Source organism: Sus scrofa, chromosome 1 (genome assembly GCF_054392235.1).
Source record: "Sus scrofa isolate SSC_HxYL_T2T_F1_AM1 chromosome 1, Sscrofa_HxYL_maternal_Yorkshire_Landrace_v2.0, whole genome shotgun sequence".
NCBI classification, from domain to species: domain Eukaryota; kingdom Metazoa; phylum Chordata; class Mammalia; order Artiodactyla; family Suidae; genus Sus; species Sus scrofa.
Genome location: NC_139383.1, coordinates 134,113,291 through 134,130,227, shown reverse-complemented (window position 1 = coordinate 134,130,227; position 16,937 = coordinate 134,113,291). Strand labels below are relative to the sequence as shown.

General features: G+C 33.1%; 1 long non-coding RNA gene across 1 annotated transcript in view; it reads right to left on the bottom strand.

Annotated features, from left to right (window-relative positions):
* The window catches only part of LOC146406377 (uncharacterized), a 233,139-nt gene that overhangs the window by 59,736 nt on the left and 156,466 nt on the right, over positions 1-16,937 (bottom strand). Inside the window, exon 5 of the long non-coding RNA XR_014812013.1 lies at positions 5,096-5,233. This is a non-coding gene — a long non-coding RNA (uncharacterized LOC146406377). The remainder of the gene's footprint in view (positions 1-5,095; positions 5,234-16,937) is intronic.

Genomic DNA, 16,937 nt, shown 5'->3' with positions numbered 1-16,937 from the left:
AAGAAATCTCCAGATACTGCATCAAGTAAATTCTGACAAAATCTGCATCATGTCACAATGAAAGGATCTAATATGGAAGCTATTTCCAAGAGATCCTTGTTGGTATATTTATGGTGAATATTTTATAGTGAAATCCTTATAAATTATTTTATTCAAAAATTCATGTAGCAGCCACTCAATAATAGATTTTTTTATTACATATTGTTTACACTTCAAAAAAACACAGGATCTGAGTTGAATTATTCATTTTGTTTGGGGATTATTTGTGTTTTGCTTTCAAGAAGCATTTAATATTTAACGTAATTTTCCTTCTCTCTTATAATTTCAAATATATTTTATCAGAAAAATATACCCAAAGTCATAGAATTCAAAACCTTAAAACAGGGAAGAAGGTCCTATGTTTACAGGAGAAAGTAAGCAGAATTACATATGCTCAGATATTTCCTCCAGTTCTTTCTGATATTCAGAGCACTTATTTCTACATACTAATCTTTTTGCTATAGAGAGATGAGCATGATCATTATTTGATTTTTAGAATATCAAGGTGTAATTACATGGAATATTCCTTTGTGTTTGCTTTATTTTAGTGTTTATGGATTCACATTGTTGCCTGTATTGATGTTTAGTTCCTTTTTGTCACTGAATGGCATTTTATTGCTTGAATATGCCAAGATTTGTTTGCACATTCTTCTGTTATTGATCATTTGATTATTTATAGATCTTGGCTATTATAAATAATGCTTATATAAAATTATTTTGCAGCTATCTTTTATGGATAAATGCCTCAATTTTCTTGCATATATAACTGGAAATGGATTTCATTGATCTTAGGAAATTTTCTAGCACAAAAGAAATGTTAAAAAAAAAGTATGCACATGTGTGTGTGCAGGTGTGTGTATGTGTGTATGAGTTGTGTGGTTTCTTTGTATAGTTTGAATATTACCCTGTTATTGGATATATCATTTGCAAAAATTTTCCTCCATTCAGTAAATTAAAACCACAATGAGATATAATCTCGCATCTGTCAGAATAGCTTTTGTCAAAAACAACAAATAACAAGTGTCAATAGGATGCGAAGGAAAGAGAACCTTCATGCACTATTGATGAGAAGGCAAACTGGTGTAGCCATTATGGAAAAGAGTATGGAGGTTCCTCTAAAAACTGAAAACATAACTATGATATCATCTAGCAATTCCACTCCTGAGTATAAATCCAAAGAAAACAAAAACACTGATTCAAAAAGGCACATGCACCCCAATGTTCATGGCAGACAAGATATAGAAGCAACTTAAGTGTCCCTCAACAGACGATAAAGAAGATGTGATATGTTTACATACACACACATATTATTATGTCAATTATAAATGTATATATAACTGATTATACATTATACATATATAACATATAATTCATTGCAACAACTTGGATGGACATAGACAGTATTATGCTAAGTAAAATAAGTCAAACAGAGAAAGACAAGTATCATGATTTCATATATGTGGAATCTAAAAAACAATACAAAATAGGCATATGCACTTAGATACAGCGAGCAAACTGGTGGTTACCACAGGAAATGGGTAGAAGAGGTTTGGCAAAATAGGTTCATGGCTTTAGATGTACAAACTTGGGAGTTCCCATAGTCGCTCAGTGGTTAACGAACCTGACTAGTAACCACAAGGTTGCAGGTTCAATCCCTGGCCTTGCTCAGTGGGTTAAGGATCCGGCATTGCCATGAGCTGTGGTATAGGTCATAGATGCAGCTCAAATTCCACATTGTGTGGCATAGGTCAGCAGCTGTAGCTCTGATTGGACCCCTAGCCTGGGAACCTCCATATGCTGCCAGCGCAGCACTAAAAAGGCAAAAGACAAAAAAAAAAAAAAAAAAAAAAACTTCTAGCTGTGAAATAAGTAAGTCATGGGGATGTAATACACAGCATAAGGAAAATGGTCAATAACATTATAGTAATTTTATATGGTGACAGATAATTACTGAACTTACCATGATGATCCTTTTATAACGTATTTGATTGTCAGGTTACTATGTTGTCCACTTAAAACTAATATAACATTCTACATCAATTACATTTCAATAAAAAAGGAGTGGGTATATTTATCAATGTTCATTCAACTGTTTAAGATCTATACATTTTTCTGTATATAATCATATCTTTAAAAAATACTTGGAAAGTATTCCCATTATTTTACTTCCCATTAATAGTTTATTTATAATACCAAAAGTCAAGCATAACAAATTATCAACCTCATTTATAAAGTAACCTGCTATTTAAAGACTCTATGTACATTATTAGAATATCAATTTTAGTTGCATCTCTATTTGTTAGTTACAGAAAACATCTCATTTTAGACAACACTGAGGCTCCCAGAGATTAAATGGCCTAAACATGTTACACAACAACAGCTATTAAGAGAGCTTAGGGTCCTTGGCTAGTGGAGCCAACAACAATATCTCATGGAACTGTTTTCATGGAAATCTTTCTTCATCATGTTTCCCAATTAAAGAGGTTTCATAAAAGATCTTCCAACTATAACCCAAAGCACCACTAGTTCAAACTAGAAGTAATGGTAGGAGGCATTCCCTTTGATGATTTCCTAAATGTACTTGGAGTTAACAAATGCATTTATTCTCTCTCTTTGTTCCCTGGGGTTCTGCTGGAACAAAAGAGCTTTTGCATTTGCATGACCCAGGTAGATTCCATCACATGAAACTCGTAGAAGACTGAAGTAGAGTTTGTAGAAATTATTGGATTTGCTAGCTCAAAGAGAGTAACATTCAAATAATTTACTGAAATATAATTTTAATATTGGAATAACATTCCAATAATAAAACTTTGCACAGAGCAAAAGCTCCTTGTCAATGCAAACAGCTCTTCTTTATATATCTTTATGAATCAACTATATTACTGTATGGCTAACCTTTTACATCATGTGGACCTAAGAAAATCCATTCTTTGTGTATCTCCCTCTCCCATTTCTATACCTTTCTCCTCTACCCTCTGGAATTTTTTATGACTCATAAGGACAGTGAGTTAAGAATCTGCAGAACAGAGAATAGCTCCAAGATTGGGAGATGGCTTTGGTAGCAAGTTTCATTACTGAATAGTCTAACTTCAGCACATCCATATCAGTGAGTCAGACATATTACTAGATCAGAACTGTTTATCTAAAACAGAGTGTTTACCCCTTGCAAAAATTCAAGTATGAGTTTCCTACAGCTTTACTTTTTTTTTTTTTTAAGAGAAACTGGAAATCAGATTTTTTAAAAATCTCAACTGGAATGTTAGAAGCTAAATTTATTTTAAACACATTATTCTGGACAATCAAGTCCATCAGTGGGTCATAATCAGTTGAAAAGTCATCATCTGTGCCTCCTTCTTTAATAATACTTTAACTTCCTATATAACCCTTTCTCCCAATCTTGGAGCCATCTTTTGTTTTGCAGATTATCTGCCCTTTACCATCTTTATTACCAATTAAAGGACTTCACAGGAAACTTCCAAGCCTGTCCCCACATTATTATGCTGATACAAATAACAATGAATTTCAAATTCCCTGGCTCTTCAAGTATCTTTTGACATTTCTTAAACCTTGACTCTCTCCCTTCCTTTTCTCATGAGGTGGTTGAACCTAATTTTCTTAGTTTTTCCCAACTTGACTAATCCATTCCATGTTGAACACTATGTCTGAGATATACCTTAACTATTCTTGATCTCCAGCAACAGTGGATTTACTCTTATAGTGTCTTTCTTTTGTTTTTCATATCATGGTCTTTATATTCATCCTACTTAACTGTTTGAGCTAAGTAGGCATTTCCCCAGAAATTAATAGCAGAAAGTGAGAACAACTAATAAATATAATGAACTACAAACAAAATGTCATAAATCCCCTTAATTCAACTAAATACTTCAGAGAATGGTACTGTACTCATCACATAGTGCAGGCTCTCCTAAATTTACCAAACACTATTTTTTTTTCTCTATTATATCTGTTCGAAGTTTGTAAAGTCAAGGTGAATGGCTGATTAACATCGTTTATATGGACTCTAAATATGCCATTTTTCCCATTTTCAATTCTCTAGCCCAACTTCTGGCTACCCAAGTTCCTTTACTCTTTCTCTTTCTCTCCTGGGTCTTTGGACAACATTCCAATCATTTTACAAATCAGCAATTCTCTTCTCTCCATCAGAGTGTGCTTTACAATGATGCATTTCTTTGGAAATTGCACTATGCTTGTTCTTTCTCTTCTCTCAAATATGCAATATTCTGTCCCAATCCTTAGTTCTAGGTTGATGACATCACTTTTTATATCACATAAAATATAGAACCAATCACAAATAAATAACCTCAGCTTCCCATCAGGTCCCATCAAGTCACCCACATACCAGGACTTATTACCCATATATCTTCCTCTTTTAATATATGAGCCACTCTTGATTTTACATAAATTATGCCAGCCTCTCTCCCTATAGACTGTATACCATTCTCACAGTTTCTAGTGCTTATATAAGGTCTTTGTTCCTTCAATTACCCTCCATCTTCACCAAAGTTTACCAACATAATGGATTTTTTTTGAAGCAAAATACAAATATACCAAAATATTACTATCTAAAAATAACTCTGCTTATGAGAGCTCCCTTTCCAATTGAGGTTACATTTTTCTGTTCCAATTTATTTAAAAAGATCCACAAATTAGCCATATATACCTACACTGTCCACTTAGTTCACACTCCATTTAGCCTTTCTTTACTACTACTCCATTTGAACAACTCTTGTCCTACTCAAAATGACTCCATTTTACCATATACAATAGTCAACTTTTAGGCTTCCATCAAACATTTCACATATTTAGTCACTCCTTTTTCCTTGAAACAAAGTCTTCAATTGGCTTCCAGGACTCAATATTCTGGTTTTATCCAGACCTGACTTTTTTTTCTTTCAATATCTCTTGTCCCCAAATTCTGTACATTAACAGTAATAGAAAAAGAATACTTAGTCTCTTTACCTATCTATAATCACAAACTAATATTGCATTGAATTCTTTCTATGGATTCAAATACAATAAATATATTGATACTTACCAAATTTGTATTTGTAGTCACAACCATTTCTCTAAGCTTCAGAATAATATTCCAACTACCTAGTAGATATCTTGTGCCGGGCATCTTCCATTTGTCCCTTCAGATTCACTTTTCATTCCTCTTACTCTGGTCTCTATCCTGAAAAATTGATGTATTTGATGGTTTTGGTATATATCACAAGTGTTCCCCAGAGCCATGACTTCCAGTTGCCCTCATTTATCATTAGAGGAATATTAGCTAAAATCGCACTGTAATACAAATACGTATAAACTGAATTAGCTAAGATGAGAGATAGACAGAGGGAGGCAGAGAGACATAGAGAAATAGAAGAGAGAGAGAGGGAGACACCAAAGTTCATTATAATGAGGATGTGAAGAAGCCAGAATTCTCTTAACACTGGTGATGTGGGGCACAAACTGATACAACCACTCGAGAGTTAAGAATACACAGTAAATCTGAAAATATATAAACACTAGGACTTTGTAAATTCATTCTTATATCAGAATAGATATACACAAAACAGAAAATTATAGCTTCTTAGATCAAACGCCACAGATTAGAACATTTATAGCAGCACATTTGGTAATACCCCAAATTTTAAACTGTGCAAATGTCTACAAAGCACAGGATGGATTAAAAATAAGTGAAGTATATTCACACAATAAAATATCCTACAGTACTGAAGATAAATTATTTCTAAAAACATGCAACAATATGAATCATTAGCACACACATAATATTGAGCAAAAGATTCAGACACATAAGAGTATATAACTCATAATTCCGCTTATACAAAGTACAGAAATAGGCAAAATTAAATATGCTTTTAGAAGCTGAAATGGTAATTATCTTAATTACTGTAAGGGAATATTAATGGATCATCTGCTGAAAGGTTCTGTTTCTTGATCTAGAATATTTATATATAGATGCACTCAGTTTCTAAGAATGTTAAAAATTTTAAAATGAATATTGAAAAAAAAGAGATCAGCAAATACATTAGAGAGAATTATAGGAGTTCCCATCGTGGCTCAGCAGTTAACAAACCCAACCAGTATCCTGAGGATGAGGATTTGATCCTTGGCCTCGCTCAGTGGTTTAAAGATCCAGTGTTGCTCTGAGCTGTGGTGTAGGTCACGTGGCTTGGACCCCATGTTGCTGTGGCTGTGGTGTAGCTGGTGGTTATACCTCTGATTGGATCCCTAGCCCAGGAACCTCCATATGCAGTGGGTGTCCTAAAAAGACCAAAAAAAAAAAGAGAGAATTATAAAACTTTTACAAAATGTATTAAAATAGAGATAAATAAATGGAGTTCAACATCATGTTTAATGATCACTCATCATAAAATTATCAGTTCTTCCTCTAGTGACCCCAAAAGTAGATGGAATTACAATGAGTTCTTTAAAAAACAAAAAACGGTTTTACAGAAGTTCCTATTGTGGTTCAGGGGTAGTCACAAGCCAGACTAGTATCCATGAGCATGCAGGTTCAATCCGTGGCCTTGCCCAGGATTAAGGACCCAGCATTTCTATGAGCTATAATGTAGGTAGCAGACATGGCTTGGATCTGGCATTGCTGTGGCTATGGTGTAGGTTGGCAGCCACAGCTCCGATTTGACCCCCATCCTGGGAACTTCTATGGGCTGAGGGTGCAGCCCTAAAAAGACAGAAAAATAGTTAAAAATTTATATTGATAAGGGCCATTTATTAGCAAGATATGTCTAAAAATGAAAAGGTGTCAGGCATGTTCTAATAGTAGTTTTCAAAACAGTGCAATATTAATCTCCAATAGATAAACTGGTCAAAGAAGCATCAGAGACTCAGAAATAGACTCAGATTTATATGGAAATCTGATGTAAAACAGTATAATCATTGATGATAACTCAGGAAATGTTGATTCTCCAGTACTTGTTGCCAAGAAAATTAGCTATCCTTGCAGAAAAATAAAAAAATTTAATTAAATCCCTCACCTCAAGCCATAAAACAAGATCAATTCCAGGTAGCCGACATCATAATGTGAAAGAGAAATAAATCTTTGGAAATCATTTTAAGATATCCTTAAGGTTTGAGGGTAGAGAAAGATTTATTTTAAAAGGTTAAAAAAAGTTTTTAAATATTGCTAAATTTAACAATAGTAAAATTAGAAATATCTTGTCACCAAAATAAATCATAGTATAAAGAAATAAAACACAAATTAGAAGAGTTTTATACATCACATAATCTATAATTGACTGAGCCCAACCAGAAAACAGAGGTCCTGGGAATTTACTGATATAATCCATAAGGGTCAGACTTCTGGACCAAAGACAGCAAATAAGAATATGGATATTAGATCTGGAGGGGAGGGGCAAATAAGTCATGTGTTGTCATAGATAATAAATTTGTGAAAAAATAGACCATGTAGGGGCTATATGATATTATACTATAAAAATAAACACTATTGCAAAAATAAATATATCATGTGAAATATATGTTAAAAAAAAGACAGAAAAAGAGCCAAATCAAAGGTTTTTATAAGCTACCAAAACAGTTGGCTTAAATAATTTAACAAATACATATGCTATATCAATAAATGAAAATAGCTTATGTTCACTTAGTAAAAGAAAAAGCCATTCAAATTACTGTATAAATAAAAAAATACTGTTTACACTATTTTTCATGACACAATCTAAAGCTTAGTTGGAAAAGTAAATAAAAGGATTTGCAAAGAGATGTTGGTAAAATGCAAGAAAACAAAAAAGAACAGTGGGAATGACCATCATATCAGATAAAAATAAATTCATTTAAAAGTCATTAGCCATAGAAAGGCACTTTGATCAACTGAAGGTTTAAAATGTATGATGATGTAACAGGCATGGTTACTAAATAACAGAGCATGAATAATCATAAAGCAAAGATTTATTAAACATAAGTAATAAGCTAAAGATAAATAAGCAAAACATTTCAATTTTCTAACCTCAGTCTTATAACTGATCAAATGAATGGATTAAAAACAGCAACAACAGGAGTTCCCATCATGTTTCAGTGGTTGACGAATCCAACTAGGAACCATGAGTTTGCGGGTTCGATCCCTGGCCTCATTCAGTGGGTTGAGGATCTGGCATTGCCATGAGCTGTGGTGTAGGTCACAGATGCAGCCTGGATCCAGCATTGCTATGGCTCTGGTATAGGCTGGTGGCTACAGCTCTGATTAGACTCCTAACCTGGGAACCTCCATATGCCTCAGGTGTGGCCCTAGAAAAGACAAAACAACAACAACAACAACAACAACCAAAACCAAAACAAAAACAAAAACCCACTAAGCAAACAGATGACCTAAATGACACAGTAAGATGTAAGCCTATATAAAATTGATAAGTATTGCCATCATTCCCATTTTCAGAGATAGTCTATTGCTGTTTGTTTTTTTTTTTTATCTTTAAACACTTGATAGAATTCAAAAGCGAAGCTCTATGGAGAAATATTTATATCTATCAAATTAACTCTAAAAGAAATAGAAAATCAGGGAGTTCCACTGTGGCTCAGCAGGAAAGAACCTGACTGGTTTTCATGAGGATGTGGGTTCAATCCCATGAGCTGCGGTGTGAGTCATGGGCATGGCTCATATCCCACATTGCTGTGGCTGTGGTATAGGCCTGCAGCTGTAGCTCCAATTCAACCCCTAGCCTGGGAATTTCCACATGCTGCACGTGTGGCCCTAAAAAGCAAAAAAAAAAAAAAAAAAAGAAAGAAAGAAAGAAACAGAGAAAATCAGAAAAGATAACCATAAACAAGAAAAAAGGTGGCCAAGAGCTATTCCCCAAAGAGCATTAGGCTAAGACAATTTTAAGAAGAGATCTATATTTCTCAAGACCAGACAAGTTAAGACTACTTAAGTTTTTCCAAAGCACAGAAAGGAAAGCTTCTAAATTCTTAATGTTAAGCAAGGACAATTTAAAATCAGCAATAGCAACAAATATTGCAAGAAAACAGACAAATCTCACTATGACAATTGGTAGTAAATCTTAAGTAAGATATTAAAGAACAGAAAACACAGCACAGCAGCACAATTAAAAAGCAAACAAATGAACAAAAAACCAAGACCAGGCGGGGATCTTTCTCTATAAATGTAAAAATGGAAAGAAAAAGTGAAATCTACTTACATAAACCTATTAAGAGTTCAAAAAGGAAAATTAGGTAATTCCCATAGATCATTAACAGAAATCAGTAAAAAAACCTTAATAGATTGATATTGTTAACATGATTAGACAGTTAACTCCAAAGACTACATATGCATAATGGAAAAACACTGAAAACATTCCCCCAAAATTCAGAAGCAAAGTAAGATATCCATTGTCACCACTATTCTTTAGCAGTGCTCTTATGGTATTATCATTGTAATTTTAAAGACAGGACTGGAGAATGTTGTAGAATTACCTATACTTTCAGTCACTAAAATTTTATATCCAAAAAAGATTACTGAAAATCAGTAAGAAATAGAATCCCACAAGGTGACAGATATTACTTTAATGCACAGAAATCTGTAAGAGTCAATAGTTAAAACATCAATGGTTTAAAAGACATAATAAAACAAATGCCCATTTTCAGTAGATGAAAATATAGACACTTATTAGGAATAAATATATTTATAGGTAATACCTATATGGATTAAACTCAAAAATTTTCCTGAGAGACTCAAAATAAGACTAATGGAAACTCAGATTAGTTTTTTTGTTTTGTTTTGTTTTGTTTTTTTGTCTTTTTAGGGCTACACTCTCAGCATATAGAAGTTCCCAGGCTAGGGGTTGAATCAGAGCTACAGCTGCCAGCCTACTCCTCAGCCACAGCAATGACAGATCCGAGCCACATCTGAGATCTATGCCACAGCTCACGGCAATACCAGATCCTTAACCCACTGAGCGAGGCCAGGGATCAAACCTGAGTCCTCATGGATACTAGTCAGGTTTGTTGCCACTGAGCCACAATGGGAACTCCACATCAATTTTTTTTTAATGGGAAAAATCAACATCATAAAAATAAAACCTTTACTTACATACAATAAACTTAAATTTAAAAGGATCACAATTAAAATGCCTAAAGCATATGCAAGGTGATGCCAAGGTCATGTGAAAACAAGCAATGATAGTCAGAGAACATAAAAAAGGAAGAATACTGAGAAGTAATTAGCTCAAGTAGATATATAAACATATTACAAATGTTAAGTAATTAATGTAGGTTTTGTTCATGTAAAATAGAGATACATCAAAGGAATAGAATAAAAAATGTAAAAACATCCAAAACCAGATAGGAATATGATAAAGTTGAAAACTAAATTAAAAGAAAGTAGTATTATTTAATAAATTATGTTCAGAATCTACACAGAAACAATAATGTTATTCAGGCTAAGTTCCAAATAAAGCAAAGATTTACATGTAAATATAAGTATTAAATAAATAAAAGCATAGTAGTATTTGATGAAACCATGAGAGAATTAAACAAGTACATATGTATGTACTTGATTATGTATGCATACAATTATTTTTGGAAAAATATTTAAGGGACAGAAATACTGCTTGCCTATATTAGGGAGAACCTCTTGGCTGGGGTCAAAGATACTGAAGACTGCTAAATACTTTCATGTTATGTTTATATTTTACTTATCTAAAAACCATATGTATACAACCTAGATGAAACCAAAATAAAATGTACAGAGTAACAGTAATTCTTAATCCAAGAAATAACCCAAAGCATTAACACAAATATTTTGTGCTTGGGAAGGTGTCCTAAAATTATTTTCTTGTCCCTATCTGCTGCCTCTGATTATAGTTTTAGTCCAAGAATAGTCCTAGTTTATAATGTCCTATTCAGCCCTTACATTTTAAGGACAACTGGAAATTTTTCTTCTGATTTTACTGAAAGTTAGAAAAAATAGTTTACAAATTTAAAAAAAAATTTTCTCTGAAATGCTGCAATTAAAAATGAAAAGAAACAGAGCAATATTAACATATTTCATAGATTATTTTAAACTTTCCATAAACATAAAGATTTTAGTGTTAAGAATTTTATTTCAGGAACCTGGGTCTGAATGGGAATCAAGTACCCACTGGCAGATGTAGCTGATGATCTCAGCCGAGGTGCTATTAGAATGATCTGAGCCTCCTTTGTGGATGTTTGCCTCTGATACAAAGCAGTCTTAAGCCAGGATAGATTTATGTGCATTGGCAGAGCCAAGTAACAAACAAAACATGTTCTCACAGTATGTCTGGCTTGAGCCTGTGTGATTAAATCCTGACTTTGATGAATTCCAGACCTTCAGGGAAGAGAAAATAAAGTCCAAAGACAGTTGGTTAATGAGAAATTATTGAATCAGCCTGGGTCTAAGATGTTGTAGCAAAAGGAGCAACATTTAGTAGGTACAAAGAGAAACAGCAGGGAAAAAAAAAAAAAAAGAAAAAAAAAAAAACAAGAAAATAAAGGTTATATTTTTTTAAAATAATAGTCCATCTTCCTCTCAATTTTGCTTTTATCACATTTTGGATATTATAAATAGGTAGAATTTTTTTTTATCCAAGTTGCGTCATTGATTAAATTCATACAAGTTGCTATTAATAATTACATAAAGGCAATGGTATACTTTAGGACTGCTCTGGGCAAACCAATTTACATAGTTACCAAAAGTATGGCACTTTTACTAAAGCATTACAAGATTTTGTTTATGCACCTTTCTCCTCATTAGTAGGTGGATTCCTTGAAGAGAAAGGTAATATGGATTATCCATTCTTATATTCCTATTGGCCCATATAATTCGTGGTACATGGCCAACATTGAGTATTTTTTTGGGAAAAGGAAAAAAATGAATTAATTAATTTATGGATTGATGGATAAATACCAGGGACATCCAATCTTAAAAATATGCTCCCCTAGTATATTTTCAAATGAGATGATAACAAATTAAGTCAAACTACTATTAATTTGAACACATTATAAAGTTAAAAATGTATCAAAAAAGATGGTGTTCTGGTAAATCAAAGGATTGAGATCGGAATTTGGAATGTTCAGATCTAGAAAATACATCCAGCATGAAGTACTGCACAGCATATTTTTAAGTATTCTTAGTGACTTAGCCGTGGGTGCTGATGAGCTTTATGTATACAAGTACAGTAATCTTCACAGAGCCCAGCAAAATGTTATTAAGTAAAATGCATGAAAGGATACTGATAAAATTAAATGGAAAATATTTCTGTCAACATCTAATAAAAGTTATTCAGAAGCCTAGCAGCCCATTCTTCACAGTTTCTGTAACAATGGCATTCATAAAGAGCTAGTGCTACAGAATTAAAAATCATTGTTCAGAACATACATTTTAATTGTACATAATTGTAGATAGAAAACTAGGTTGAATGCATATTCACACAATACATACTTTTAAATTTAAAGTATTATTTGGTAATTATCTCCACATGAAATTAGAAAACCATGATGCATAATCAGATAAGGATAGCACAAGATAAGAATACAAAAATTCTAAATAAAATATTTTAAAATTTAAATGCAGCAGTGCATATAGATGATACATTAAGATTGAGCTAGGAATTTGGTGATGGCCTAATATTAAGAAGTTAATAGGAGCGACATCAATGAAAATGGTGAAGCAAGGACCTCAAAAATTCTTTACTCCGCAAAAACAATAAAGACATTGGCAAACAAACAAACGAACAAAAGTCAGAACAAACTTCAGCACTATGTAAATTAACCAAAGGCTTTCAGAAAACCAGAAAGCATTTATTCAAGAAAAATAGCTGACTCTCTGAAAGCAAGTTTGCTTTATTTAACTTGCTCTAGTCCAGTCTTTGCCATGTCCTAAGCTTTGCAGTATCCTTAAAAACCAAAAGCCTGCTGTCACAGTGAAAATGAATAACACAGTAATCACTAGAGAGGGCTAGAAAAGGATTAGAGTGTTTTCAAAACCCCGTTCACAAAGAATTTTTATTATTTGACTAGTCTGGTATTTCCTTAGAATATCTTGCTGTAAGATTTTCTTTACTTGAAGTGACTTAGAGATTGCATGGTATGTATAGCCTTTTCCTATGAGTAAAAGGTAGAGGAGAATTTATCAAACACCAATCTTTCAAAAACTCTTAAAAAAGTAAAAAGAAGAAATACTTCCCAACATATTCTATAAGATCAGTAATATCCTAACACAAAACCCGAAGACATCTACAAAGCCAAAGAAAACTAAAGATCAATATTTCCTATGAATATAGGTACAAGAATTCCAAGCAAAAATTAACATTTCAAATCCAGGAATATATAAAGAAGATTATAAATCATGATCAATCTGGCTATGTCCCAAGAAGGCAAAGTTGGTTCAATGTACAAAAATCAATCAACACAATATACCCATATTAATAGAATAAAGGACAAAAAGACATGGTCACCTCAACAGAGAATAGAAAAAAAACACATCTAAAGAGATACAGAGAAAGTATTTGAAAATGTTAACATACTCTTATAATTAAAAGGAAAAAAAAAACACTTAAGAATGAATTAGCAATGAGATCCTGCTGTGTAGCACTGGGAACTATGTCTGGTCACTTACGATGGAGCATGATAATGTGAGAAAAAAGAATGTATACATGTATGTGTAACTGGGTCACCATGCTGTACAGTAGAAAATTGACAGAACACTGTAAACCAGCCATAATGGAAAAAAATAAAAATCATTATAGATATAAAAATAAAAGAACAGACAGAAGGTCTTCATTCAGATAATGGACATACACAAAAAAACCCCAAAACTAACATCATGCTTAGTGGTTAACGATGCAAGTATTCCCACTATAATCAGGAAATGATAAGATGTCCACTCTCACCACTTTTATTCAATATTATACTGAAGGTCCTGTGCAAAACAATTAGGCAAGAAAAATAATTAAAAGGCATCTGGATTAAAAGAGACAATTAAAACTGTGCCTGTTTGCAAATAACATGACCTATAATATGGAAAATCCTAAAGAATCTACTAAAAAACTATTAAGGCTAATAAATGAGTTCAGTAAAATTGTCGGATGCAAGATAAATACACAAAATCAACATTTTTTGTGAGGGGCTTTTTAGGGCCACATCCGAGGCATGGAAGTTCCCAGGCTAGGTGTTGAATCAGAGTTACGTCTGCCAGCCTACACCACAGCCACAGCAACACAGGATCCGAGCCACACCTGTGACCTACACCATATCTCAGGCAACACTGGATCCTTAACTCACTGAGCGAAGCCAGGGACTGAACCCGCATCCTCGTGGATCCTAGTCGGATTAGTTTCTGCTGTGCCATAACAGGAACTCCAAAATCAACTGTATTTTTATACACTTGTAATAACTAATCTAAAAGGAAAACAAGAAAAATCCATTTAAAATATTACTTAAAGTAATCAAATACTTAGGGATAAATTTTTCAAAGAACTGTAAGACTCATATTCTGAAAACTACAAAACATCATTGAAAAAAATTAAAGGAAGCCCTAAATAAATCAAAAGACAGAATGCCTTAACAATATTAATGTGCCAATATTCCCCTAACTGGTCTACAAATTCAATGCAGTTCCTATCAAAATACCAGCTCATTTATTTTTAGAAACCGACCAGTTTATTTTAATATTCATATGAAATTTCAAGGGACCCAGAATAGACAGAATGACCTCGAAAAAGAATAGCAGGAGGGCTTACACTTCAAATTTCAAGTAACTAAAAAGCTATGGCAATGAGGATGTGTGGCATTGGCCTAACACTGACATACAAGTCAGTCCAGCAAAACTGAGAGTTCAGAAATAATCTCAGACATTATGGTCACTTATTTTTCACTAGAGTGCCAAACCATTCAATGGGGAAAAGTAATATTTTGAATAAATGATAAAAGAACAAGATTGCCACATGCGAAAGAATTAAACTGGATTCCTAACACACACTTTATACAAAAATTAAAACATCTTGGTGAGTTTTGTGATTGTACACAGCAATCAAAGAAAAAAAAATGGATTTTACCAAAATTAATATATTTTATTTTGCTCCAAAGGACACAATCAAGACATTGAAAGAGTAATCCAGACAATGAGAAAACTTATTTGTAAGTTATTTATCTGATAAGGGACTTATATCTAGAACAAAGATAAAAAGAAAATTTAAGAGTCAACAATAGACCACAAATAACCCAATTTAAAAGTGTTCTAAGAATATGAACAGTCATTGCTCCAAAGATAAACAAAAGGCCAATAAACACATAAAAGGTTCTCAACATATCACTAGCCATCAGGGAAATGTAAATCAAAACCAGGGCCTACTACTTCACACTCACTAGAAAGGCTATAATCAAAAGACAAACAATAACAAACATTAATAAGATTGTAAAGATATAACTCTCACACTTTTCTACTGAAAATGTAACATAATTGTGTAGTCACATTGGAAAGTGAAGCAGTACCTCAAAAAGTTAAACAGAGCCACCATGTGACACATCAGTTTCACTCCACAGTACATAATCAAGAGAAACAAAAATATATGTCCACACAAAAACCCACACATGAGATGTCATTATACATTTGCCCAAATCTATCAAATGTACACCACCAAGCATGAACCTTAAGGTAAACCATGAACTTTGGGTGAATATGATGTTTTGATATGGGTACATCCTTAGTAAAAAAAAAAAAAAGTGCATTCTGGTGATTGATATTGATAATGTTGGTGGCCATAAATGTATGGAGGCAGGGGGTATCGGACAACTACCTTAAAACAAACTTATCAAAAAAATAAAATCTCATTTAAAAAAATTTAAACTTATACATGAATATTTAAGGCAACATTATTCATAATAGTCAAAATGTGGAAATAACTCAAATGTCCTTCAACTAATGAATGGAAAAATAAAATATGGTATATCCAAAGAATGAAAAATTATGCAGCAATTAAAAGGAATAAAGTGCTGATACAACAAGGATGAATCTTGAAAACATTATGTTAAAGGAAGGCAGAAAGTCACAGGCCATTAGTACATGATTAATTTACTTGAAACGTCCAGAATAAGTATATCCATATAGATGGAAAGTAGATCAGTTACAATGTACGTTTTGGGAGAGGGGATCTCAGGCAGTGAAAGGGTATACGCCTTTTGAGCTGATGAAAATATTCTTGAATTCAATATTGATGATGGTTGTAGGTTATAGTAAATACAATAAAAACTTAAAAACTACTCAATTGAACCTTTTTTTTTTTTTTTTGGCTTTTTAGGGCCACGTCTGTGGCATATGGAAGTTCCCAGGCTAGAGGTCGAATAAGAGCTGCAGCTGCTGGCCTACTCCACAGCCATAGCAACATGGGATCCAAGTCATGTCTGCAAACTACACCACAGCTCACGGCAACGCCAGATACTTAACTCCCTGAGCAAGGCCAGGTGTCGAACCTCCATCCTCATCAATATTAGTTGGGCTCATAATCCACTAAGCCACAATGGGAACTCCTTGATTGTATGTTTTAAAAGGCTGAATTTTATAGTATTTTATTTACATCTCACTAAAGCATAGGAATTTATGAATGTGACTCACTAGAGATGAAAAAAATTGCAAGTTATCTCAATGAAGAGTAAATATTTGATGGAATTTAATGCAGTAATAATTTTAAAAATTAAGAGTAAACTAATAGAATACATCTCAGTTAAATTTATAAATAGTATTCAAAAACATATCAAGTAACATAAAAGTAAATCCAGTGTTCATTAAAATATCTACACACGAAGTCCGACACTTAATAAAACATTATGGACATACTAGTTGTTAGATAACATGGGGAAAGAGTAAGTTGGGACATCAAAAAATAAAC